General features: G+C 38.7%; 1 long non-coding RNA gene across 1 annotated transcript in view; it reads left to right on the top strand.

Moving 5' to 3' along the window:
• Nucleotides 1-25,585, top strand: part of LOC126758992 (uncharacterized) — a 112,195-nt gene that overhangs the window by 40,055 nt on the left and 46,555 nt on the right. The window contains exon 2 of the long non-coding RNA XR_007666935.1: nucleotides 15,549-16,366. This is a non-coding gene — a long non-coding RNA (uncharacterized LOC126758992). The remainder of the gene's footprint in view (nucleotides 1-15,548; nucleotides 16,367-25,585) is intronic.

Raw genomic sequence — 25,585 nt, 5'->3', positions numbered from 1 at the left:
ACGGCAACGCCAAGCGAAAACATTGGCTAAGGCAGTATTGACAACAGCTAACTTTTAATTCGAACCTGTTCAGTCAACAATTGAATCAGCTGAAGGAAGCAATCACTCAGAAGCAAGTAGCCTTGCTAAATATTGGAATTGTGTGCTCCCAGGGCAACGCCAGGTCACACAGATCGACAGTGACTCGCCTGAAACTACGCGAACTTGATTGAGAGCTTGTAGTGACCAACGCTTTTCATCTTTTGTCGGCCTTAAATATTATATGTGTCTCTATCTTTTCTAATGGTTGCGTATTTAATCCCATGCAACGGTTAATTAGACTGGAATTGAAACTCTCTGAGTACAATGGTACTCAGTATTCGCTCCTGCGGTTTTTTGTTTGATAAAACTTCTCAAAACTACACACTGTGACTGTGACGTATGTTTGCACATACATACATATGCACTTAACTGTTACTAATTAGCGCATTGGCAGCGAAGCGTGCAATTCAATCTTGTTTACGTAAATTATTTGCCACGATCCCTTTGCATATATACGAGGCATAAGCACATTTACACAAACAAAGGCCGAGAAAGTGCAAATACAATGCTCGTATGATTTCGGTGCGGTTACTTGGAGTTAGTTGCTTAAATGTCTTTGATATTGTTGTTCCAATGTGGGTTTATCGAGCTTCACCACTTGCGGTCTTAATCGCCGCCACAGCACAATACAAAATCCTTGCCACTGTCGCCCAAGACGTTGCCACAGCAAAATATGTATGTGCAACATGTAATTTGTACCAGGTATTTACATATGTAGACATGCCTACATACACATGTACTATATATGTACTTATGGGCATATGTACGGGTACCAGCAGTTGATTGGTTTAGTATATTAAGCTGCTTGCTCCGAATCGGGTCAATGCGGCGAGTCCATTTGTGGTTAGCGAAATACCGCATTATTGATTATGTTATTACGTTATTGCGCCAGAAGATAATTTAGTGTTTAGCAAGTGCGTGGCAAGATGCTAATTCCTGCTTGTATAGCTTGTGCATACGGTATCATTCAAGGCTTCTTTAGTGTGCCAATTTAATTTATATCTATTGCGACTAAACAGCTGGAGTCATTTATCATAGAGCCTTAGGCTATTTTTTCTTTTCTTTGTCTCTCTTCTAAAGGACTCTCTTCAACAGTATTCCCCATACTTAATTATACTCCCCAAAGATTTTTCATAAAAGAGGGCTCAAACTTTCTTGTAACTTCTAGAATTTGGTCTTTCTTCGTCGAGAGAGGACTTTACTTCTCAATTGCCTAACCAGTCCGAAGTAGCACCTATTGGCAAAAGTTATTCTACGTTGTTGGTCTTAACGCTGGTTCCAAGATAGACATAATTATCTATGACTTCAAAGTTTTGACTGTCAACAGCGAAGGCGACAACTGTTTGTTCGATGACTGGAGATATTTCGTCTTTCTCTCGTTCACTGTAAAAAATCAACGAAGAGATGGTGTGCGTCGATCCTCATTTCAAGAGCCTTTTCTAAGATTTGGCGCATGCGTTTGAAGGTAAGCTAAAGTGAGAACGCCAAACATCGCTCCCAGGGTTTTGCACTGAGTTTGGGACGTAAAAAACATCCCAATGAAAAACATGTAAGGAAGGGCTAAGTTCGGGTGTCACCGAACATTTTATACTCTCGCATGATAAAGTGATAATCGAGATTTCATTATCCGTCATTTACATAATGTTCAAATACCGTATTTGTGTAAAGTTTTATTCCGCTATCATCATTGGTTCCTAATGTATATATTATACAGAGAAGGCATCAGATGGAATTCAAAATAGCGTTATATTGGAAGAAGGCGTGGTTGTGAACCGATTTCACCCATATTTCATACATGTCATCAGGGTGTTAAGGAAATATTATATACCGAATTTCATTGAAATCGGTATAGTAGTTCCTGAGATATGGTTTTTGGTCCATAAGTGGACGAGGCCACACCCATTTTCAATTTTTAAAAAAAGCCTGGGTGCAGCTTCCTTCTGCCATTTCTTCCGTAAAATTTAGTATTTCTGACGTTTTTCATTAGTCGGTTAACGCACTTTTAGTGATTTTCAACATAAACTTTGTATGGGAGGTGGGCGTGGTTATTATCCAATTTCTTCCATTTTTAAACTGTATATGGAAATGCCTGAAAAAACGACTCTGTAGAGTTTGGTTGACATAGCTAAAGTAGTTTCCGAGATATGTACAAAAAACTTAGTAGGGGGCGGGGCCACGTCCACTTTTCCAAAAAAATTACTTCCAAATATGCCCCTCCCTAATGCGATTCTTTGTGCCAAATTTCACTTTAAGATCTTTTTGATGGCTTAGTTATGACACTTTATAGGTTTTCGGTTTTCGCCATTTTGGGGGCCGATTTTGCCCATCTTCGAACTTAACCTTCTTATGGAGCCAAGATACACGTATTTCATCATGATATCTCAATTGTTGCTCAAGTTACAGCTTGCACGGACGGACGGACGGACGGACGGACGGACAGACATCCGGATTTCAACTCTACTCGTCACCCTGATCACTTTGGTATATATAACCCTATATCTGACTCTTTTAGTTTTAGGACTTACAAACAACCGTTATGTGAACAAAACTATAATACTCTCATGAGCAACTTTGTTGCGAGAGTATAAAAAATGAAAACATATGGCTGTTATTTTTGAGTGTGCTGTTCTAAGATGTATTAATGCCCTATACAGTAATGAGGTAGACTTTTCCAGAAATGAGTTCAATCTATATTTCCCCGACACGTTTGTTAGTCGTAACTGGCACGAATCAGGCCTTTAATTTATTTAAGAATATCCAACCACTCAGCATTCTCAAAACTTTGCAATGAATCACAGACACAACGACAACAATAATATCCAAATCTTTCTACTCTCAAATGAATGAAAATACGTTCATTTTTAGAATATTCCGAGTTCAAAATAAAAAATTAAAATGAATTCATTAGAACACAACGATCCAATAGAAGTCAAATATACACCGTTTCATTCAGTAAAAACTGCGACTGTTGGTTTTTTACAAGCATAAATTGAGATGATTCCTCACCAGCCTGTTGATTAGGAAGCTATTAATAAAATCTGTCAGCTTCTTGGCGATTGCGTTCCTCACACGATCCACTTGTTACATACAGGTCCGAAAAAAAAGATTGGCTGTAGAAGAGCGTCTCATATTATAATGTTTAATACCATGCCACGCTCGCTAAGCATTTAGCAAAAGCTTTTTTACCAACAATCTTGGCACATTTTCGATTGACATTGTCGGAAGTGACTCATTATCCATCACCAGTAACCATCCACTTCTGAAATGAATTGATTTTGTTGCTATTCGAAGACCGAAATTCGGTCCATACGGTTTATTTGCATTAACTTATACTATAATGATTTGTCAATATCTGAAGATATTTCCTCGGCTATCCTGGCAAGTTGCAAGAGTATAAAATGTTAGGTTACACCCGAACTTTGTCCTTTCTTATAGGTGTAAATTACTAATATAACCACATTGTGATGACGTCGACGGGCTTAAAGTGCACTAAGTTCTGGGTTAAATCAAACTTAGGTGACATAACATAACATTTTCCTTCAGCTAAAGGAGGGGACACAGAAATTTCATGCTTCGAACAAGCAGGATGGGCCAATATTGCTTCAGTTGCGCTGCTTTTCGAATTTGAACCACTTTTTAGACAAACATATATGCACACCCACAAATTTCCTGCACATTTTAGCTTGCCACGTAAAGTGACGTGACGGCGGAACGAAATTCGGCAAATAAAAAGATTGTTGCCTGTGAGCCCAGCCAATGGTGGAGCGCAAACGTGAGGTGGAAACCCGAAAGCCATACAGTGACTGCTAAAATTAAGCGCGCAATCACTGCAGTGGTACATTTTTAAATATCCAGACACACACACACACAAATTGTGGAGAATGTGCGATGCTTACCTGCATACATGCGGCAGATGCGACAATCAGCACATTACAATGGAGCAGATGGCGCAAGCTCTAACATTAGCGGTGCACCGCCCATCAGGTTGGAGCGCTGTGGCAAAAGGATGCAAAAGCTGAAGTGCCGAAATTTTTTAAAACGGTACAATTGCATTTTCTAGCCACGTACGGCGCAGTTGCTTATGTATTGTATGTACCTGTGTGTGTGTGTGTGCCGTTGAAAGTGTAACGCACAGTCACGAATCACAAACACACCCACATGCAGTTGTGTGTGTCTGCTTGCCACACACATTAATGCTGCCGTGTTTGCACTTTTCATTGCTGAACTTTCGTGGGGCGGCGATATCAGCGAACCGCGAAATAAAGAAAATTTCTTGCCGCATCGCTATTGTGCCACACAAAAAGCGAACCGCTGAATACAAATACGTGCAACGTTATATAAATGTGCAACGTTGACTGTTGACACTCCGACACCGTTAATATTGTGTCATGTAATGAGCTTACGAGTGTAGCGCGCTGGCTTTGTCTTTTCCAAACTGTCTCTTTACTTAAAGAGAATACATTTAATTTCACAAAGCGCTTGCCACAAAAGCGAAAATCACTAATTACCGTTAGACAATGCTGGAAATTTCCAACTGCCATAGAAATGTTGCCACCAAGCGTCCAAGGACCGAACTTTTGTTGTGATTCTGACTAAAAAGCGAACGAATGCCCGTTTCGATAGCCATTGACGCTTCTAATCAGCAGTTAGCGCACCACAGACGTGCACGAACCCAACAACAGCTGTACTTGTAATGCTTGAAAAAGCGCACCATCATCGAATATCTAGAAGTTTAAGCAATTGCGCTATTCTCGAGCTATTTATTCGCTCCAATTGCGCCGTTATCTCCATGCTGATGCGAATGAGTGGGAATGTTGCAGCAGGATTGGATAATGCATGGTTGTATCGCAGAATTGGAAACATTTGACCGACTCAGCGACCACAAAACTGTTAAATGCACAGTTATTTTACGCCAAAGAAAACTGAAACAATATAATTTTATCTGAAATTCTTCTTCTTCTTCTTCTTTACTGGCGTAGAAACCGCTTACGGGGTTATAGCTGAGTTAACAACAGCGCGCCAGTCGTTTCTTCTTTTCGCAAGGTGGCGCCAATTTGAGATTCCAAGCGAAGCCAGGCCCTTCTCCATCTGGTCTTTCCAATGGAGTGGAGGTCTTCCTCTTCCTCTGCTTCCTCCAGCGTAGCCGTTGTCCTTTAATTTGCTGAACTTTGTCAATGTCGTCGTATATTTCATACAGCTCATCGTTCCATCGAATGCGATATTCGCCGTGGCCAACACGCAAAAGACCATTGTCTACTCAGTCCTAAGTAGCACCTGTTGGCAAGAGATATCCTGCGTTGGATTTCTAGGCTGCCGTTGTTGTTGGTGTTGATACTGGTTCCAAGATAGACGAAATTATCTACAACTTCGAAGTTATGACTGTCAATAGTGACGTGGGTGCCTAATCGCGATTGCGACGACTGTTTATTTGATGACAGCAGATATTTCGTCTTGCTCTCGTTCACCATCAGACCCATTTGCTTCACAGTCTTATCCATTTTGGAGAAAGCAGAACTAACGGCGCGGTTGTTAAGACCAATGATATCAATATCATCAGCATACGCCAGCAGTTGTACACTCTTGTAGAAGATGGTACCTTCTCTGTTTTGTTCTGCAGCTCGAATTATTTTCTGCAGAAGTAGGTTGAAGAAATCATACGAAAGGGTGTCGCCTTGTCTGAAACCTCGTTTGGTATCGAACGGCTCGAAGAGGCGCTTCCCGATTAGTTTTGCAGTGATACCAAATTCAGACATCGCGGCATAAAGGCAACTTCTTTTCGTGCTGTCAAAAGCAGCTTTGAAATTGACGAAAAGGTCCAATCAGTTGTTGACGGTGGGCTTTAATCTTTCACACAGTGCACTCTATAGAACCTTATATGCGAAGTTAAGGAGGCTAATCCCACGGTAGTTGACACAGATTGTGGGGTCTCCCTTATTGTGAATTAAACAGAGCATACTCAAACTTTTAATCGTTGGGTATGCTTTCGCCCAACCATATTCTACAAAGAAACTGATGCATGCTCCTTATAAGTTCTTTGCCGCCATATTTGAAATGCTCGGCAGGCAATCCATCAGCTCCTGTCGATTTTCTGTTTTTTAGACGTGAATTTCGAACTTCTTTATAGTCGGGCGAAGGAACGTTCGCTCCATGGGTAGGTGTTTCAGTTGTCTAACTGTGAATACGCGTCATTCCGATTGCATACGAATTTAGACGTATTTTACACCCTTAACCATGCAAACACAACTACAGAAGCTTTATCTATTTAAATAAAAAAAGTCGTTTTAATTACACTATTTGTAACTCAAAAACGGTTGAACCGATTCGGCTGAAATCGGTGGGGCGGTAGCTTATAACCAGGGGATGGACATAGGATTCTTTTTATCTATATATATTAAAAGTCAATACAATTCATAAATAATCAGTCGATGAATATTATACGACGTGCATCCCGAAAGACTAATGTCATAACCTTGCCAGCCAACTTTTTCGTCTTTCCACGCTTAAGGACAGGTTCATAAGGTGCAGTTTACTAGCCTAACTGACTGTGATTGAACTCCATTGTAAAATTGCGAAGCCCTGTTGGTATGGTCACACACCGACACGGTTTTATTACGATTAAAGAGCACTTAAACACGCCTCAAAATCAGCGATGCGTTTTTTTGCGCGGCACCCACTTTGCACAGAGCTTTCGCCTCTTTAGGGCGTACACTGCCTTCATTGTCCTTGGTGCTCATTTCGCCGCTTTCCAACTAAGCAAATATGTTTTCAACGGTTGATCGCCGTGGTTCAGAGTCCAAATTCAGTAGTGTTTTACCCCCAAAAGGCAATGCTTTATTAACACACTAAATACTTTTTGATCCATTTTGTGTAAACTTACACAAGTTGCTTCTTCCAAAATGCTATATCTCATTAACTAATAGTTCCTCAGTTGCCAAATTTGTATACGTATCTTTTAAAGGTAGGAACTGACCTAGAAATCATATAGATGGTATCAGTAGTAGTTAGCAACTGCATTGAATTTCGTCTCTGTGAATTTTATTTGTATCTCTTCCGGTATAAAAATTAGTGATATGGATACAAAAAATTTGCATAAACTTTATCCAAAGTTAATATACTTATATTCCCAAATAGTATCAATTCCATCTTACTGTAAGAGGATAAAAAATCTTCAGAGGCGTATTAGCCAGTGTCATTCACCTGACAAATCGTAGGCAATAAATCTCCATTAACCACTTGTATTCAATCACTATTCGCTCACACAGCAGAGGTAAGAAATGACAGAGAATAACCTAAGACCTCGTGATCGCAAATACGAAATAAATGTCGACTGAAGATTGCAAAGTGAACACATTAGGTCAGCGACTAATTTCACAATATCACTTAAAGGAACTATTGAAGAGGAAAACTGCAAATCCCAAACTCACAAAGCAGAAAAAGTACGAAAAAGCACAACAAACATGTATGACAACAACAACAACAAGGGCGATGGAAGCACAAGTAGGGAATGTAACGAAAGCAGCAAAAGTAAATGACAAGCAACCAAGTTGTAATCTGTTGCACTTGCAGCACGACAAACCGATAAGAGCCCTGGCCAGGAAGCGCTCGTTGCAACAGTGCAGCAAAGCGGAAGCCAACGAAGATGCAAAAAAGGCAAACAAGAAAAGTGTAAGAGCAAGCGACAACAGCAAAGCAAACAAGAAGCATAAAACAATATGAATGTGAAGTGGAGGAGAAGCGGCACACACACATACACACACATGGTTGCCTGCTGCTGTGCTTTGGCGTACACGGCGTATGAGTGATATTCCACAGGGGCAACTGTAGGAAAAATAAAGGGCGAAATAACAAAGTGCTTGCCCGGAACATATGTGCTGTGGTCTCACTTAAATCAATACACAGCGATACACAAATAAGGCAGTCGGTACAGGGGCAGCGAAGTGCATATTTATATATGATACGCAGACACACACACTTACACGAACATTGACATATGCAAGTAGTTGTGTTGCCTGTGAAATTGCTTTTGCTCGTGGCCCGCTGACTTCAGGGAAAAGGCGTACTGCAACTGTTCTCTTTCCGGTGTTTCTTTACCGCTCCAACTTGCCACTTGCAAGCGCGTCTACTGTGTAGTTGCCACAAATTGCGGGGCTTGCCATTCTTTTTTCGTTTCGCTGAGGACATCAGGGTGGAATTGCCGTTTGTTGGGGATCAACTTAGCATTGAGAAAGCTGCCAATTGGTTTTCCAATTGCGTTGTAGTCGCTGCAGCAAAGCCAAAATAAAAAAGCCATTTAATGATATCAAATAAAAATTATGTGTAAACAAGAAAAATCATTGGCTTCGGTTGTACCGAAACTAGAATACCCTTCACAAATTAAAAATGTTTCTTTGCACAATAACTCCTGCCACATTTCATCTTTATGAAATCTTATCAAATGAAACAATTTTTCATACAAGAACTGGTTTTTCGTCCATCAGTTTGTATGACAGCTATATGCCACAAGTGTAGTGATCCGATTGAAGAGTAAAGGACGTGAGAACAATTTCAGATTGATATCTCAACAAGTGAGGGTCTGTTTCGGACACGCAGACGGACACACATACAGACATGAGTAAATCAACTGATGAATCTTATCATTTATATACATATTTTATAGGCTCTCCGACGTTTCCTTCTGGATGTTATGCACTACGCGGTAAATTTAATATACTCCATTCAGGATATAAAAATAATGCTTTCCAAGAATTAAATTTGGAACTTGTTATACTCTCGAAATCAGAAGCAAATAGAAATTCTGAAGTCACTAGATCGGCTATGTTCCGCAGAGAGCATGGTTTTGCCTGATATCATTAACTTGTGGCGTTAGATTAGCTTCAAAGTTGGGGAAAGTTGGTCAAGAAGAAAGTTTTGAGTTGTTATCAGCTCAGCTGCTCCCATACAGCCTTTGCAGATAGCGTCTATAAATTTAGTAAGATTTCCAACCTTCCAGCATGGACGTCAATAGGACAATGGCCTGTGAAAGTCCCCCCCAACTAGGGAGAGCCTAGCCTTATTGAGCCCAAAAAGATCACTAGATCTCTTGTAATCGATCTTGGACCAAAAAGCTTTTGTGACGATAGTGGTCCAGCGCTGACAAAGCTTCCTCGAAGTCCAGCTATCTAGTAGGAGAACAAAAGAGGATCCGGGCGCACCAACCCATTTCCATTCTATCGATAGCGATTCTTGGGTGCCTTTCCTCTGCCAGCTCTTCAGCTTTCCAATTTTCTAGGATTTCGCTATGGCCTGGCACTAGTACCAGTCTGATCACAAAGGCACTCAATGCTATTGATAGCGAGGATAGGCATCCCTCGACCAACCCTAAACGCACTGTTAATGAGTTCAAGGCTAGTATCGCCGCTCTGCTATCTGAGTGAATGGTCACGTCTCTGAAGGAGGCTGTACTCCAAAGCAGCAGATCTACTGCTACCTTAATGACTGCCACCTCGGCTTCAAAGACACTACAATAGTCAGGAAGTCTGAAGCTGGGCTTGATAGAGAGCTCCTAGCAGTAAACCCCTCCACCAACCTTTCCGCAAACTTTGACCCATCCGTAAAGCAGCTCAATACACTTCTCCTCCAATGGCTTCTTCTCACCTACAACTCCCTCGTCGGTATATGGGCAGAGAAGGAGCTGCTAAAGTTCGGTTTGGTGACTCCATGATTCAAGTGATCCGGTATGAAGTCAAAGCGTGTGAGGGTATCCGAGTGTTCAGATGCGTGTTCTTCTTTAAAAATTTCAGATTTTCTGAACCTGATAGCACCTTTCGACAATGTCTACGGGCACAATGGGCGAGACGGCGTTAATTGCCATGTGGAGTGGTCCTTAGTGCACCACCATACATGCTTATGAGCGCCGTCCGTTGAACGCTCTCGGTTTTTTTTCAAGTGTGATCTTTTCTAGAGCCCTTCGCCACATAAACACTCCATAGAATATAGTGGCCTTGGCTATGGGGTCGTAGAGCTAGAGGAGAACTTTCGCAGAGACCCCACCATTTGTCAGTGGCTCCTGTACAGCAGCACATCGCAATCGATGCCTTTTTTGCTCTCTCTTCGATATTCGGTTTCTATGAAAGCTTCTTATCTGGGACCCCCCGTTAGCTTAGAGCTCAGCTAGAGCGCCCAAATTCGATAGTACAGACCATTTGCGTCTGAACGTACAGGAGGATACGACTCGCACACCCAAGCGGTCGATTAAAGCGATATTCCACAACTCCAGCCAAATGATTGGAATAGGTTAATCAATTGGCCGCTGAACGGAGCAATGTCCTCGTAACGGTACTGGGTCAACCGAAGTGGCGCTGCACCAAATAGATCCGTTGGTTAAAAGCTCCCTGCTACGGCAGTTGGTCTACACAGGAATCGCTGTCTCCAACACTGGGATAAACACCAGCACCTTTTGGGCACTGCGATCACGGCAGTGTCAAGGAACATGTCTACCAAGGTAGGAATAAAATTATTTGTTGGCTTCCATTTGAACTTAGTGTTCCCGTACTTGTTTACCTATGTATGGTATATAAAAATGTTGTTACCGTAATTATATATTTACCTATACTAACATATATTATGCATTTAATCAATACGCTAAAGCCTACAAAATCATTTGACTGCAGACGACACACACAACAACATTCCTGGCAATACATACATACATACATATGCATACATGTATGTAGTAAAAGCGAATGGCAATGACATTGTCGCCAATTGCACATTATTGCAGCAGCCAGCCAATCAATAGAATGCAAAGCATATGCTGCACGTTTATGGATATGAGCGCTCAAGCACACATACACTCATGCATATCCACACTGACACAGAAACACTCGAGAGCTCTTGTGCATGTGTATGCGTGTGTGATTGGGTAGGAGCGCACTTGTGCAATGTCATAAAAATGAAACCATGAAAAATTCATTGATTCAAAATTGGTTGAACATAGTAAAATAGCGGGCGAATAACTGCACTCGTGCACCAATTTCAACATTTTCAGCTTTATACTCCGCCGCCTGCACGAGCCGCATGCATATGAGTGCGCAATTGTTGTAGGAAATGTTGCCAATCGAGGTTTATATACCGTACTCTATATAGTTTATGGTTTCTTCTATGCTTTGAGATAAAAATGCGAAAGAAATTTTGCGCTCAAGCGCATTTTGCGACAATAAAAAGTTCATTGGTACTTTTCCAAGTCGATGGATTTTCTCTCCAACATACTGCATTTGTGTGTTTGTGTGTAAATGCAACACAATGCCGAGCAATTTATTGCAAGTTAAGTTAACGGGTTACTTTGTTTATATTGAAATTGAAGTTGAACGTTTTTTGATTTTTTCAATTTCCAATTGGAGAGAGCATTATTAATCATACGTGTTTTATTCTAAATTTACACAAAAATAATCAAATCTCTTTTCTTAAAACACAGTTGTTCCCATAAATATTCTAGCGATGTCACATATTGTATGTAAAATATCATTTTTCAAAACTGTATTTGCATAATGGTTGTTTTTACCTAAAATTATTTAGATAGATTTTTTTTAATTTCCAAGTAAAATGTTTTAGTTTTTGCATTATTAATCATACGATTTTTTCTTTTATTCTAAATATACACAACCAAAAAATCAAATCTCTTCTCTTTGCTGGTAACGCGCCGTTTCCATATTTTTCGGCCGAGTTGTTCCCATAAATATTCTAGCGATACTTGTCCAGCTCACAGATTTAGCTAAAATACAAGGTTTGTCACAAAAGAAACAGAACTTTTTAAATATAACTGTTTCTGGTGGCGCCACCTATTGGTGGGTATATGAAATAAAAAGTTTGATCACTTGTTGACATTTTGTGAAAATTTTAAGACAATTGGATAACTACAATCGATGTTATCGATCAAAAAGTTACAGAAGCTTTTGGTCATCGGTCGTAAAATGCAAAGAGCAAATATTAAATTTTGTTTTAAACTTGGGAAAACGTGGTATGAGAAACAGTTCAAATGATGACAAAAAGTTTATGGTGATCAGTGCCTTTCTGTAGTAATGTGCATGAGTGGTTTAAGCGATTCCAAGAAGGTCGTGAGGACATCTGCGACTTGGATCTGAAGTCGGTCGTGCTTTGATTGCAAAATAAAGGACTAAATGCTGATTTGTTTTTACGATTCCGATGGTATTGTACACCTAGAGTTCATCCCATCTGGCCAAACGATTAATGCTGTGTTTTACCGTATTAATCAATCAATATATTGGTAGGACTGTCCTTAATTGCTAAGCCAAATATGAGCGCAATCTGCCAACCAGTTTGTTTACAAAAGCAGCTTAAGTCGGTAACCCTCAGTAAAAGTGCCCATACACGACACACAAATCCATTTTGCGTTCGTTCTTACGATAACGCGACAGGCAAGCGGAACATCTTCGACGCTAATGTCACTTTTACCTATTTTTTGATTTCGTTAATAAGTTATTCCAACTTTTATTTTTCTCAATTTTATTTTTATATTTATCACTTTTCGTTTGCCAATTCATATTTTATAAGATCAATAAATTCTGAACAATCAATTTTTTTTTCCTTAAATCTCTTTAAAAAATATATAAGAATATGTCCCAAAAGTTATAGATGGGAATTCAGGATATTTTGAAGCTAGAAGGAAATAGTAACCGATATTTATGCACTTGGGCAAAAATGACTTTAAACGTGATTTCTGGGATTTCCATTTTTACGAATATTTTTAATTGGCGGGCAGGATAGAGAAAAACCAAACGTCTTATGCAATTGGGGCAAAGTTTAGTATCTTTGGCATAAAATTATCTTCTGTTTAAACTAAAAAAAAACTAAGAAAAGTCAAGTTTGAAGATATTTTTAAACAAATAAAGTAAATTTTGTTGGTCAAAACTACTTTTTTTCAATTTTCAAAAAATTTGTCAAAACTTTTAGACTTCTTTTTGGAATGGTTGTAAAAAATTGAATATTTTGTTTTGATAGAAATTACTAAAATTAATTTGATAATGTTGAGTTATATACAAAAAATTTGTGAAAGATGTTCAAATATATAAAAAAGCACCCGGTAAATGTAATTAAATTCCTCCGGGTAAATGATATTTAAAAAAAAATGTATTCTGCTATATTGCTAGGACTATCCTTAATTGCTAAGCCAAATATGAGCGCAATCTGTCAACCAGTTTGTTTATAAAAGCTGCTTAAGTCGGTAACCCTCAGTAAGTGAAAGTAGTAGATAAAAATATCGAAAAAAAAAAATTTGTCTCAAATTTTCCGTTTCTAACTAAATTTCGTGTGCGGAATCAACGCGAATGATGGAGAGGCTAACGGCGATTAATTGTATCAAACACACAACTCTACGAGTGGTATAAAGTCTTCAAAGATGGTCGAGAGATCGTTCAAGAAATGTCTTCGTTCTGTACGAACTCTTCAACTGATGAAAATATTAAAAAAGTGAGAGATATGGTGTTAGAAAAACGTCAGACTAGTATTAGAGAGATTGCAAGAGAGTCCATTCGAATGATTTATATGGATATTTTGGGTACCAAACGCGTTCCGATACAGCTAAATTTTTGTTTTAAAAAAGGGTACCGCAAATAGGTCTTTTTGGGCATGCTTGATAGTGCGAATTCCGATTCCACATTCATGGAGAGCATTAAAATTGCCGACGGGACGTGGCTAGTTATACTGATGGCTTGAAAATTGGAGTTGGTGCGAGAATATACTGTTCAGAGTTAGGCCCAAGGCAACCTCTTAAGTTACCGGACCACTGCAGTACATTTCAAGCTGATGTTTTTGCTATTCAAAACCAGCGGAGCTGTCCTCTAATGTACATGCAGGAAATTCCAGAGTCAACATCTATGTAGACAAGCAAGCAGCGATCAAAGCAGTAACCTCGTACCTCATATCGGCCGGAAGTGTCTTGCAAAGCAGAGCAGCAGTGGTAAGTGTTGCCAGATGTAAGCAACTTCACTGGTACTGGGTGCCAGGTCACTAAGGCATCGAGGGAAACGAAATAGTGGACGAGATTGACAAGAATGGTGTGCGGCTAACATCCGAAAACGTAATAAGCATTGGGAAACCCATGCATTGTCTATACGACGATCTCGACAGAAACATGGTAAGGAAACCAAAACATGATAAAACGAGTTTCTTGGGTGTAAGACTGCGGAAGTCACGTGAAAAACGATAGCTCGAAAGTAACAGGACTGATTTTCTTACGCCGCGACTGTTCTTCGAAGCAAGCGCTCATCGACTAGAACGAACGGCTGGTCAGTTGTCTCCGAACACCTGGAGAGTGAGGACAAACATTTTCGCGCGACGCATTTCTGTGGAGTGGAGCAAGCTGAAAATGCAGCATTCGTTGAAGCAGAGGTACGTGAATAAATTCTGTGTGAAACTCAGTAAATCTGCGACAGAAACGTTTGATATGATCAAGCAGGCTTACCGAGATGCTGCTTCAGTAAGAAGTGGTGTGTTTCGGTGGCACCGGGAAGAGGTCGCTGATACGTCAGCAAATCCAAAGTGAAGACGATGCTCATTGTTTTTTTTTTTTGACATCAAAGGTATCGACCACCATGAATTTGTTCCTCTTGGACAAACCGTCAACGTCAAGTTTTAAAAAAAAAAATTAAAATTACACAAAATTCCTATTGACACTCGATAGAAGAGACTGTAGGAGCATGATGGGAATACTAACTTGTCACTGTCTGGTGGTGGAACAAGAAGACTGCAGGAAATGTTTAGAGCAGAGAAATAGTGGAGCATATCATGTGCACTTGTCCCACATTGACAAGACTCTGCTGTAAGCTTCTAAGGACCTAGGAACTGAACTCCATCTGGTATCGCAAAGGACCAAAACTGTTCTATGCGTGGCTTATTGTCTACCGGTTTAACCTAACCTAAACTAACCTATGTATTTAACATATAAAATTATTAGAATAATTTGGTTACATTAAAAACAAAAATGATGAAGGGTATATTTATTATCTGGCTTGAAACATGGTGTATAGTGAGTTGTCTAATATCGAATATTCGCTTTTGGTCTACAATAATATTTTGAGTCAGTATTTCTGTCAGTTTACATAAATAATTATTTTTCACTTTTTTAGTTTGATGTTGATTTTTTAGTTTTCAAAAATGATCTACTTGGTCTACCAACAGCATATGCTTTCTGCGACTTTGGTTTCATATTTTAGTTTTGGGTGCAGATAATACTCGTATGAATTAGTGCTCAACCAACACTTTCTCCTATGAACGTTGTAGTTGTCGATAAAAAACTAACAAAAGTAGAAAATTAAAGGTCATCATATACATACATTTGTTCTTTTCCTACTTTGTTAGAGTACTTTTAAAAAGAAATGTTAATTTAATCAATATTATTTAATGTAATCTCTTTTCAAAGCACTTTATTTTTTTGCATTTTATATTCAATAAGCATTTTAAAATATTTTCAGAGTTTATAAAAAATCGCATGCGAGTTCTTTCATCTGACATCTCTATCGCCTAATTGCTGCTAATTCACAAACAACATTGCAAGGAGAAGCCACATCTACTGTAATGTAGTAGGCGAGTGCATTACCCCTTCGCTATGCTGCGATGTGCATAAGGCAAACGAAGGTGGACAAAAACAATGGACGCCCTCTCAACACTCAGACTCCATAACATACAACAAACACAACAGCATCACTGCTGTCGTGGAGAACTATACACACTCTCCTCTATACATTTGCTCAGCGGCAGTCAATTGGAATTTTTCAATCGCGATCGGTCAATGGTCGAATTGCGCGTCGGTTCGTGTTGCGGGAAAAATAGTAATAAACGCGTAAGAAATTTATAGTAAAAGTGCTTTTTATTATTATTTTGTTTAATTTGAAAGCTTGAGTCAGAGTTGTGCAGTTTAAATGGAAACTTAAATTCAGTGAAAAGTTGTAAGTGTTCTAGTAAAAGCAAAAATGTGTGTGAAGTGAAATAAAATAGTGTGTGCAAAGTCAGTTTAGTTTTCTATGATATGTTTGTGTTTGTTAATGGTGTTAATAGTGAAGTGAGTGGAAATCGAATATTATATATCATTTGTAAATATCATAAATAGTGCTGTAGTGAATTAGCGAATTAATTTCATTTTAAATATATTTCGTCAAATATGAAGTGAAGCGTTCGTTCTTTCGATGTTCGTCTATCATCGTTTTCTAATTAACCAACAACGTCGTTCGTATAAACCAACAAATACTAACAGCTCAGGAGAGTAATCAATTTTTGGCTCTACACCTTAAAGGTAAGTACAGGGTGTTTGTATACAAATTACTTTGTATTTTTTAAGTAAATTAAATATATTTTAAGAATTCATTATTTGCATATTTTCAATAGTTCAATTTTTAACTTCAAAATTGCTGAAAAAAATTAGAATAAAATTTAAAATAAATTTTAATTTTTTTTAAATTTATTTAAATTAATTTTGGAATTTTTCTTAAGATAAATTATTTGGAAAGTGTCATAAAATAAACTCTTCACTGACTTTATAAATTTGGAAAAAGTTGTATTTATTTATGCTCTAAGTGGTTATATACACTTGAAAGTTAAATAAGTATTCTTTAATTAAACTTAAAAGCACGCCTTAAGGCTGTTAAAGCTTTAAAGTTAAAAATAAATCTACTTACTACAAGTAAGGAATGGTTAAGTTCGGGTGCAGCCGAACATTTTATACTCTTGCAAATTGCAAGAATCAACGACAGGGAAATACTTTAAGGCGTAAAAGGTCAACCAGAGGATCGAAATGCAAGTAATTTTATATATTCATATAACTCATACACTGCCGACACATAAGGTTTCTTAGAAAAACGAAACTTATTATGTGCAGTATATGGGAGTTGGGGTAGTATTGACTCCAATTGTATAGATATATCCTATTTTCCCAATACCACATACTATTAACATGTCACATATTAAAAAACCAATCGCATGGAGTAAAGTCAGTCGGATGTTCGAAAATTCTGCTATTAGTTTTATAGAGGCTAGGTCAAGTTTTAGTTCAAATTTATTTATTTTAAGCGCAAAAATACACTGCTATGAGGAAAATACGTTTTTTTTTCTCTGTTTTCAATGAGATAACTCATATTGGCTGATATATCCGGTACAAACTCACCAGGCAGTTTGATTAACTTTATATTAGATATATGGGGACTAAGGGAAGTATTAGTATTAGTATTAGTCTGATTCAACCCATTTTTGACATAAGGACATACCATTATAAGAAAAGGATAATTCTCTAATTTCAATTATACAAGTATATATCACACATTGACCGACATTTTCGATTAAGAGTCAACTATAGGTACCAGGGTCTAAATATTCGGTATCAAGGGAGTTGAACAGTTTTTATTAGATCTCAACAATTTTTGGTCATAAAGTGGCACACACTAGGGTCATTACTCAAGCAAAGTTTTATCGCGTTATATTAATTGCTTCTTGATTTGAGTACTGGAAACTGCACGAATCATGTGGATTATATGTCATATGGGAAGTACACGTAAATGTTGTCCGATTTCATCCAAAATGTGACATTAGAATGTAAGAAGAATGCCACATAAATTCTGTCAAAATCGGTTGGTCGGATCCCGAGATATGGGATTTCACAAAAAAGTGGGCGGTGACACGCCCGTCGTCTAATTTTCACTCCGGCTCCCATAAAGCTCGGCGGTAAAATTTAATATCTCTGGCGTATTCAGTTATTGATTTATTGCGCTTTTAGTAATTTTGAACAGTACCGTTATATAGGTAGTGATAGGGGTCTACTTCCGATTCCATCCATTTTCACACTATCAAATCTGTTTGTTGTAGCTTAAGTGGTTTAGAAAATTTGTAGTTTAAACTTGTTAGAGGGCAGGGTCACGTCAACTTTTTCAAAAAGTTTTACCCACATGTGCTCCTTGCTACTCCACTACTCTGCACCAAATTACAGCTTTATATCCTAATTTAGTGCTTAGTTTTGGCCTTTTATAAGTTTGCGGTTAATGGCGTTTTATGGGCGTGGCATTGGTCCGATTACCTCATCCACGACCTCGTAATTTTTTTTGCTCAAAGAACCCACATACCTAGTTTTATGACGACATTTCAATTTTTACTCAAGTTACAGCTTGTACGGTTGGACGGTCGAGCGAAGGGACAGACAGACAGTCAGACAGTCACTCGGCCTCCAACTCGTCTTGTTTTCCTGATCTTTATACCCTAAACAGGGTATATTAAGATTCTCACGAAGTTTGTAACACCCAGAAGGAAGCGTCGGAGACCCCAAAAAGTATTAATATAAATAATCAGTATGTTGAGCTGACTCGATTTAGCCATGTCCGTCTCTCTGTCTGTCCGTCCGTCTGTCTGTATAAAAACGAACTTAGCCTCTCAGTTTTTAAGGTATCGTTTTGAAATTTTGCAAACGTCATTTTCTCTTCAAGAAGCTGCTCATTTGCTATACCATGTAGCAACAGGTTGCAAGGGTATAAATATAGCTGATTAAAACCAGACAAAAAATAAAAAAAAAATGTCAGATTATTTGTATCAATAACGTTTAGACTTTTAATTTCTTATATCGGTTTACATTTCCTACAGTTTCCAAAACGTTTCTACTAAATATTTATTAAAAATCAGAATCATCTTCAACTATTATGCGTGACTCTTTTTAATAATTATATGAAGTTTTTCAATAGTGTTCTACACAGCCAACATATTCCTTCAGATATTATATATTTACATGTCGGTATTTTTGATTATTAGCTCTAGTGTAGTGATCTAGGTTAATCCACTCCAGTTTGTAACACATTTGTAACTAAATGTATATAGACAAATGTTTTACCCAAACTAAAATTGTGATGATGTTGCTCACTGTCATTGAAAGCATTTCACTTGCAACACTCATAATTTTAATGCATGAATCTTGGCATATTTCCAAAAGTTAGTGAAGTGTATCTTGTCAGCGGCAAGTAATGACTACTTTTTCCATTACAGTAATTTCCATTTTTTGATAACTTTGTTTCCAGTCATTATTTTTTCATTCCGGATTGCCAAAACACGAGAGGTAGTGCAAATTATGGTAATATTTGAATTTCACCAAGGATGCACAATAATATGGTATCCAACAAATTATGCTTTTGCACTCATATTCAGTGAATTTTTAGGCAAGTTAAGGAAGAAATAAATAAGAAAATTGTGAATGAAAATGTTAAAAATAAAGCTATAGCTATTATATTTGGTAGGTTTCATTTACACTGACAGATTATTTTAAAACTATATAAAAAGTGTTATCGAATTATTGCTGTAGTGCTCGAAAATTTGTACACATATTTTGAGCTTCTCTAAGACTTTATTTGGCAATTATTGGAGTCATTCCATGTCATTTGCATTTCCACTTTCCGTCGTTTATCTCAGGATATGATTAAGATCTTATGATTAAATTTCGCTCATGCCGTTTTTAAAACCCTTTTTAATTTAGTTTTATAAAGGTGTATTCTTTATGGAATCGTCTCAGTGTGAAATTTTGGAAAAATCGATATTTTTGTTTCATTATCGGATAATATACTCGAAATTCAATTTTTTACGGTCGCTACAGCGCTTCTTGTAGAAAGGGAACAGAGTGCGGAACATAGCGACTCCAACCTTCAAACACGTTTTTCTTAAATGGTGTTTTTCAAAACGGCTTACACTCTCAAAGGAAGAGTTTTGAAGTTTTCTAGTTCCAACTTGGAAACACATTTTTAACGTCATTTTCTTTTTTGTTTTTAAAATCTTCCAAATTTTTCTACGAAAAACTGTCGAACAAAGACCAATTTGATAGTTTTTGTTCAAACTGCCGCCATTTTGTTTGGTGTCATTTCAACAATTTATTTAACTATTATACACCCAATAACTACTGTGTGTGGATATTACTTCAAATTACTATGCTTAACGGCGTTTCTTATAGTGGTTAGACATGTCTTCTAAGCATTTTATTTGGAAAACTGAAGACAAGCGTTAAAATTTCTAATTTTATCCGAAAAAAGTATCCGGATCATTGTTCGACTTATAGAGTAGCTTGAATTTAACTTTTAATCACCTCAGGGTAGTTTTTTAAAATTATTCCGAACGACTGTAAAAAATATATTATCGGTGTTAGCAATAGCTATCTAGCCAATTCAATAATAAAGGCATATATTGTTCACTAGAAAGATCCCTTACAAGAACTTTGATCAGTCAGTTTGTACGGAAACCATTTATAAAACGTGTTATCGAATTATTGCTGTCCACCGTAGACAGTGAGAAGCCTTCGATAGCATTTCCTTTCCAAAAGTTAAAAGTTATACGTTATTTCCATCATAAGTGACACTCCGCGAAAAAAAGACTTGAACTTGCAAGTACAAAATTGTGTAGTTCCGCCCAAAATTCTGCTCTGGATCCGCCCCTGGGCAGTGCTAAGGTAATCTCATCCCTGCGGATGAAAGATTTAAGTGTTGTAATACCATTGGCTCTTTTCACAAGGGGCATTATTATCAAAAGGATAAACTTCACCAAGAAGTTCAAGATAACCCTTAGCAGTAAGGCTGAATGGAATAATTACACTCTCGAACTAGTGCTTAGGGATAGTATTACAAACTAGTCGTACACCGACGTCGCAGGGAATTGGTGTAGGAGTCGCTGGATCAAGCATCATGCATCATAATTCATAGCTATAGGAAGTTTTCTGAGTATTTTTCAAGCGGAAGTGTTTGCCATAAGTCGGTGCGTAGATAAAAACCTCCCACGTGTCTATCACAACGAATATACAAGGTCTGTCGCAAAAGAAAAAGAACTATTAATTATAATTTCTGGTGGCGCCACCTATTGGTGGGTATATGAAATAAAAAGTTTGATCTCTTGTTGACAATTCGAAAAAGTTTTAAGATAATCGATGATATCGATCAAAAAGTGACAGCAGCTTTTGGTCATGCATTTTGAACAAAGAGCAAATATTAAATTTTATTTTAAACTTGGGAAAACGTTTACTGAAACATTTAAAATGATGAAAAAAGTTTATGGTGATCAGTGCCTTTCCCGTAGTAATGTGCATGAGTGGTTTAAGCGATTCCAAGAAGATCGTGAGGACCTCTGTGACGATCAGAAGTCGGTCGTCTTCAGAAGTCAAAAATAAAGACAATGCTGATTTGTTTTTACGATTCCGAGGGCATTGTACATCGAGGGTTCATCCCACCTGGCCAAACGATTAATGCTGTGTTTTACCTTGGTGTCATGAAGCGTCTTTTGTCACGCATTCGTCGTGCTCGACCACAATACCGTGAGGCAGGGTCTTGGCGCCTGTTGTACGATAATACGCTGTGTCATCGGTCGACGCTTGTCACTGATTTTTTGACAAAAAACTCAATATTAACCATTAATCACTCACCCTACTCACCTGATCTGGCACTCTGTGATTTTTACCTATTTGGAAAACTTCATTTGCCCATGAAAGGACACTGGCTTCAGGACATTTCAGCTATCCAAAAGGCGACGACCGATATTCTCAAGAGCATTCCGAAAAATGACCTTAAACACTCATTTGAAATGCTAATTGACCGGGCTAAACGCTGTATCGAAGCACAAGGAAACTACTTTGAATAAAAAAATATAACTTTTGAAAAATATAAATTTTTTGTTGTTTTTTTTAACAGTCCTGTTTCTTTTGCGACAGACCTTGTATAACCATACTTAGCGACAGTCAAGCGGCACTTAAAGCAATATCTGCCTATGAGATGTAATCGCTATGGAGCGGCTGTGTAAGGAACGGCTGAACAGTGTATCGGAATGTAAACAAGTGCACCTTATCTGGGTACACGGTCACAGAAGTATAGCCGGGAATGAACTGGCTGATGAGCTCGCCCGCTCCGCAGCATCCACTAACATGTTAGGACCTGAACCCTTTATCGCGTTGAGTTCTCATACTATAAAGGAGCTAGTCCACTGAATAATGAGTAAGCAGAGAGAGGTAGTGGCAACAACTCTAAGCCATACGACGTGCCAAGTTGCTACTGGGGGGTTAAAACCTCAGCAGGTTTAAATATGTAATCAAACTCTTTGGGGAAAAACTCAGGCTTCTTGTTGTATTCTACATTGGCCACTGTAAGCTCAAGAAGCACCGATATAACATGGTATAGCTTCTTGTGCAAGTTGTCGGTTCTGCGACAGGGAGCCTGAAACTTCAGAACTCCTGCTAATTGCCTGCATAGTGGTCTGCAGACGCAAGCCAAAGGCACTTGGATCCATGTTTCTGATAGTATATAAGTACAAGTATATTAGAATTTAGCAATATGCTGGGGCTAGGTGGCTCGCTCTGACTTAGGAGAGGGCACAACAGACCTAAGATCGCGGTGCAATAATCATCTATTTATCAAGAGATTTTTGGACTTCGGTATCAGTATATTAATGAAATATGTATACTATTTATGAATTAATGAAACTTAATAAGCCACATCCAACTAAAAATTCAACCATTCGAACTATGATAAAGAAATTGCGGCACATGAAATGTTTGTAATGGCTGCCAGCATTTCGTTAGATTCCACAGCAAAGAAAATCATTAAACACCTCAGCGACTTCAATGATTTCCCAGTTATCAGCGCACAGACGCAAATTCCCCGATTGGCTGTAAGCAATATCAAATACAAACTATCTTCCATCAAATATGTAGAAAGATGTGTTGCTCTGCCATACAAGCTCAAACTGTTGCCCACATAAATATTTACCATGCCGCCCAATTCCCCGAAGCGTTGCCACTAAAATGTATTTATTTATTTGCCCTTCGATTGTTATTGCATTGAACTGCATTTTATTGCATCGTTCTGCTGCTGCTTCTTCTTCCACTTCTGCTTTTCATTTGCTACGTCTGCTGCGAGCAGCGCTTAACGGGATATCAAATTGTGTTGTTTTTGTTGTTGCTGTTGCTGTTGCTATTGGAAGCAATCATTTCGATGACGCGCTACCAACGATCCACACACACATTGATATGTACGTGCGTGCGTGTCTGTGGATGTAGATAACGGCACACATGCTGCATGCCATACGCCACATACCACGTTTTCAACGTACACACGCCGCTAATGTGGCAACGTTTTACGCATTTTCCCTTGCTCATTGCCATTTAATGGAAAAGCGCAAAATTGTAGGAAAATTGTTATTTCTACCTTTGGCAATGCCGATTTTTTCCTTCCTCACCTCTACTCCAGCTGTTGTTATTGCTGTTGCTCTGCTTTTCGCGCAGATAGTGCCTGCTTCCGTTGCTGATGTGCGGAAATGTGATTTAAATCATTTGATTGCCATTTTTCCTCGCAAGTCTGCGCCGTTTCCAGGCAATCTCTGCGCCGTCGACTCGTGGGTGCGCGCTCTCAGCCGGCTCAGTGGCAGGTTTGTCTGCGATTTTGAGCACCCCTTGCCAAGTGCTGTTTTGTGCGGCCATTCTCGGAAATTTACGCACCCACTTGGCATTCTTTGGCCTAGGGAATGCGTTGTTTCATTTCGCCTTTTCCATTTCTCGTTTTCATCTCGCATCGTCGTCTCTGAGTTATACATTTAACTGCAACAGTTGTCTTCTATAGGCAGACGGCAGGTACTATCCGACAGTGGCATGAGTCCAGCAGGCGCTCGAAGGTCTTTGTTGTTGTTATTTTTAATTCCATCTTGCGTTACGTGCAGCGATGACAATTGCCGACTTCGAACAGCTGGGAAACGGGTATTAGGACTTCACCAAAGGCAGCGACATTTGTTTCTCTGCCTGTTCTTTCATTAGTATTCTGCAAAAGATTGGTCTTCCCTTGGGGATGGTGGTGGTGTGAATGAAAGCAGTTAGTTAACTTCTTGGCTTCGTTTGCTATTCGCAACCATCTGAAATGAAGTGTATTTCGTATTGCTTTTGTTGTGATGTGCCTCTATCGTAAATTTGTTAGTTTATTAGCGCAATTTCTTTGGGCTAATTAATTTCAGCGAATGCCAAAGGCAAGCGTAGGCATGCAAGTACAAATTTCTAGCTTTGTCTCGTGTTACGACCTCCGCTTTTGTTGCCTCAGGCTCGTTCTTTATGGCAAGTCTCTTTGCTATTGTATCTGCAATTTATTTAAAGTCAGGTTTGCTTGCATAAATACCTATTGTCTTGTATTTAATCGTTTGCAAATATCTGAGATTAAGTGCAGGGAAATTACTCTTTTGTTACGTGTCTTAATCTGCTCCTAACCGATTTGAGGGTGTATGCAAATGATAGCGAAAGTTTGAGTTAAATTAATACAGGGTTTCCATCATATTTTCATTCATTCAATTTTCCAAAGTTCGCTCAAAACCATCGCTTGTTTCTTTAATGACATTATTTGCTACAGATCTCCTACTGCGAATTTCCTTTCTTAGGTGTGGGGTTTCGAATTTACTACCAAGGAGAAAAACTCGTCCAAAGACCACTGGTAAGCTCTTGGCTTTGGTTAACCAATGATGTTTTCTTGTCTGGTAAAAAGGCCTGATCTGACTTTCTTTGTTTCGAATGCATACCTCTGTGTCCTTATTATTTTTTGAAGATCTTATGTCTTCTTGGTCGAGTGACCGGTTCCGTGCCATATATTTATATGTTTCCAAAAACTAATAACTATGCTTACCACTTTCTGAGGCCAAATCCAATTTCTGTTGCGAGAATAGCTCTAATACTCAAGTATGCTGGTTCCTAATAGGTACATACTCAAATTCTCTCCTTATTTCATTACATTCGTGTACATTTGGACCAGAACACCGCAGGATGGTCGGGCGAACTTGCTAGAAAAAGCGGAGCGAGCTTGTTCGAATCTTACTGAGCTGGGTCGAAACCAAGAGGGAATGTTGAAAGTTCTTCTCCTTAAGGACCTCTTCGTCAACTTTAGTTTCAGGCTACCGGATCACTGTAATGGTTTCCAAGCAGAAAGTTGCGGCCATTACTACTAAGTGCAGCCTTTTTTCGAGAGATGAGCATACACCGATAGCCTCAAGACAGGGTGGCAATACTAGCGTCGAGCTTGCTCAAACTGCGCTCGAAGTTAATTGTATTAGACAAGTCAGGTCTCTAAATTCACTGAACCATATCAATGTCGTCGTATATCTCGTACAGCTCATCGATCCATCGACTGCGGTATCGATAAAGGACCATATATCTTTCGCAGAACCTCTCTCTCGAAAACTCGTAACGCCGTCTCATCAGATGTTGTCATCGTCCATGTCTCTGTACCATATATCAGATCAAGAATGATGAGGGACTTGTAAAGTTTGGTCCTTTATCGTCGAGAGGGGACTTTACTTCTCAACTGCCTACTCAGTCCACCTTTAGCACCTGTTTGTAAGATATATTTTGCATTGGATTTCGAGGCTTGCTACTACGTTAATACTGGTTCCAAGAATGACTAAATTATCTACGACTTCGAAGTCGTGACTGTCGACAGTGAGGTGCCAAGTCACGAATTCGGCGACTGTTTGCTCGACAGTCTTTTTTGTC

Source organism: Bactrocera neohumeralis, chromosome 5 (assembly GCF_024586455.1).
Source record: "Bactrocera neohumeralis isolate Rockhampton chromosome 5, APGP_CSIRO_Bneo_wtdbg2-racon-allhic-juicebox.fasta_v2, whole genome shotgun sequence".
Classification (NCBI taxonomy): domain Eukaryota; kingdom Metazoa; phylum Arthropoda; class Insecta; order Diptera; family Tephritidae; genus Bactrocera; species Bactrocera neohumeralis.
Note: the sequence above shows the minus strand (reverse complement) of the source record. Positions and strands in the feature narration are given on the sequence as shown.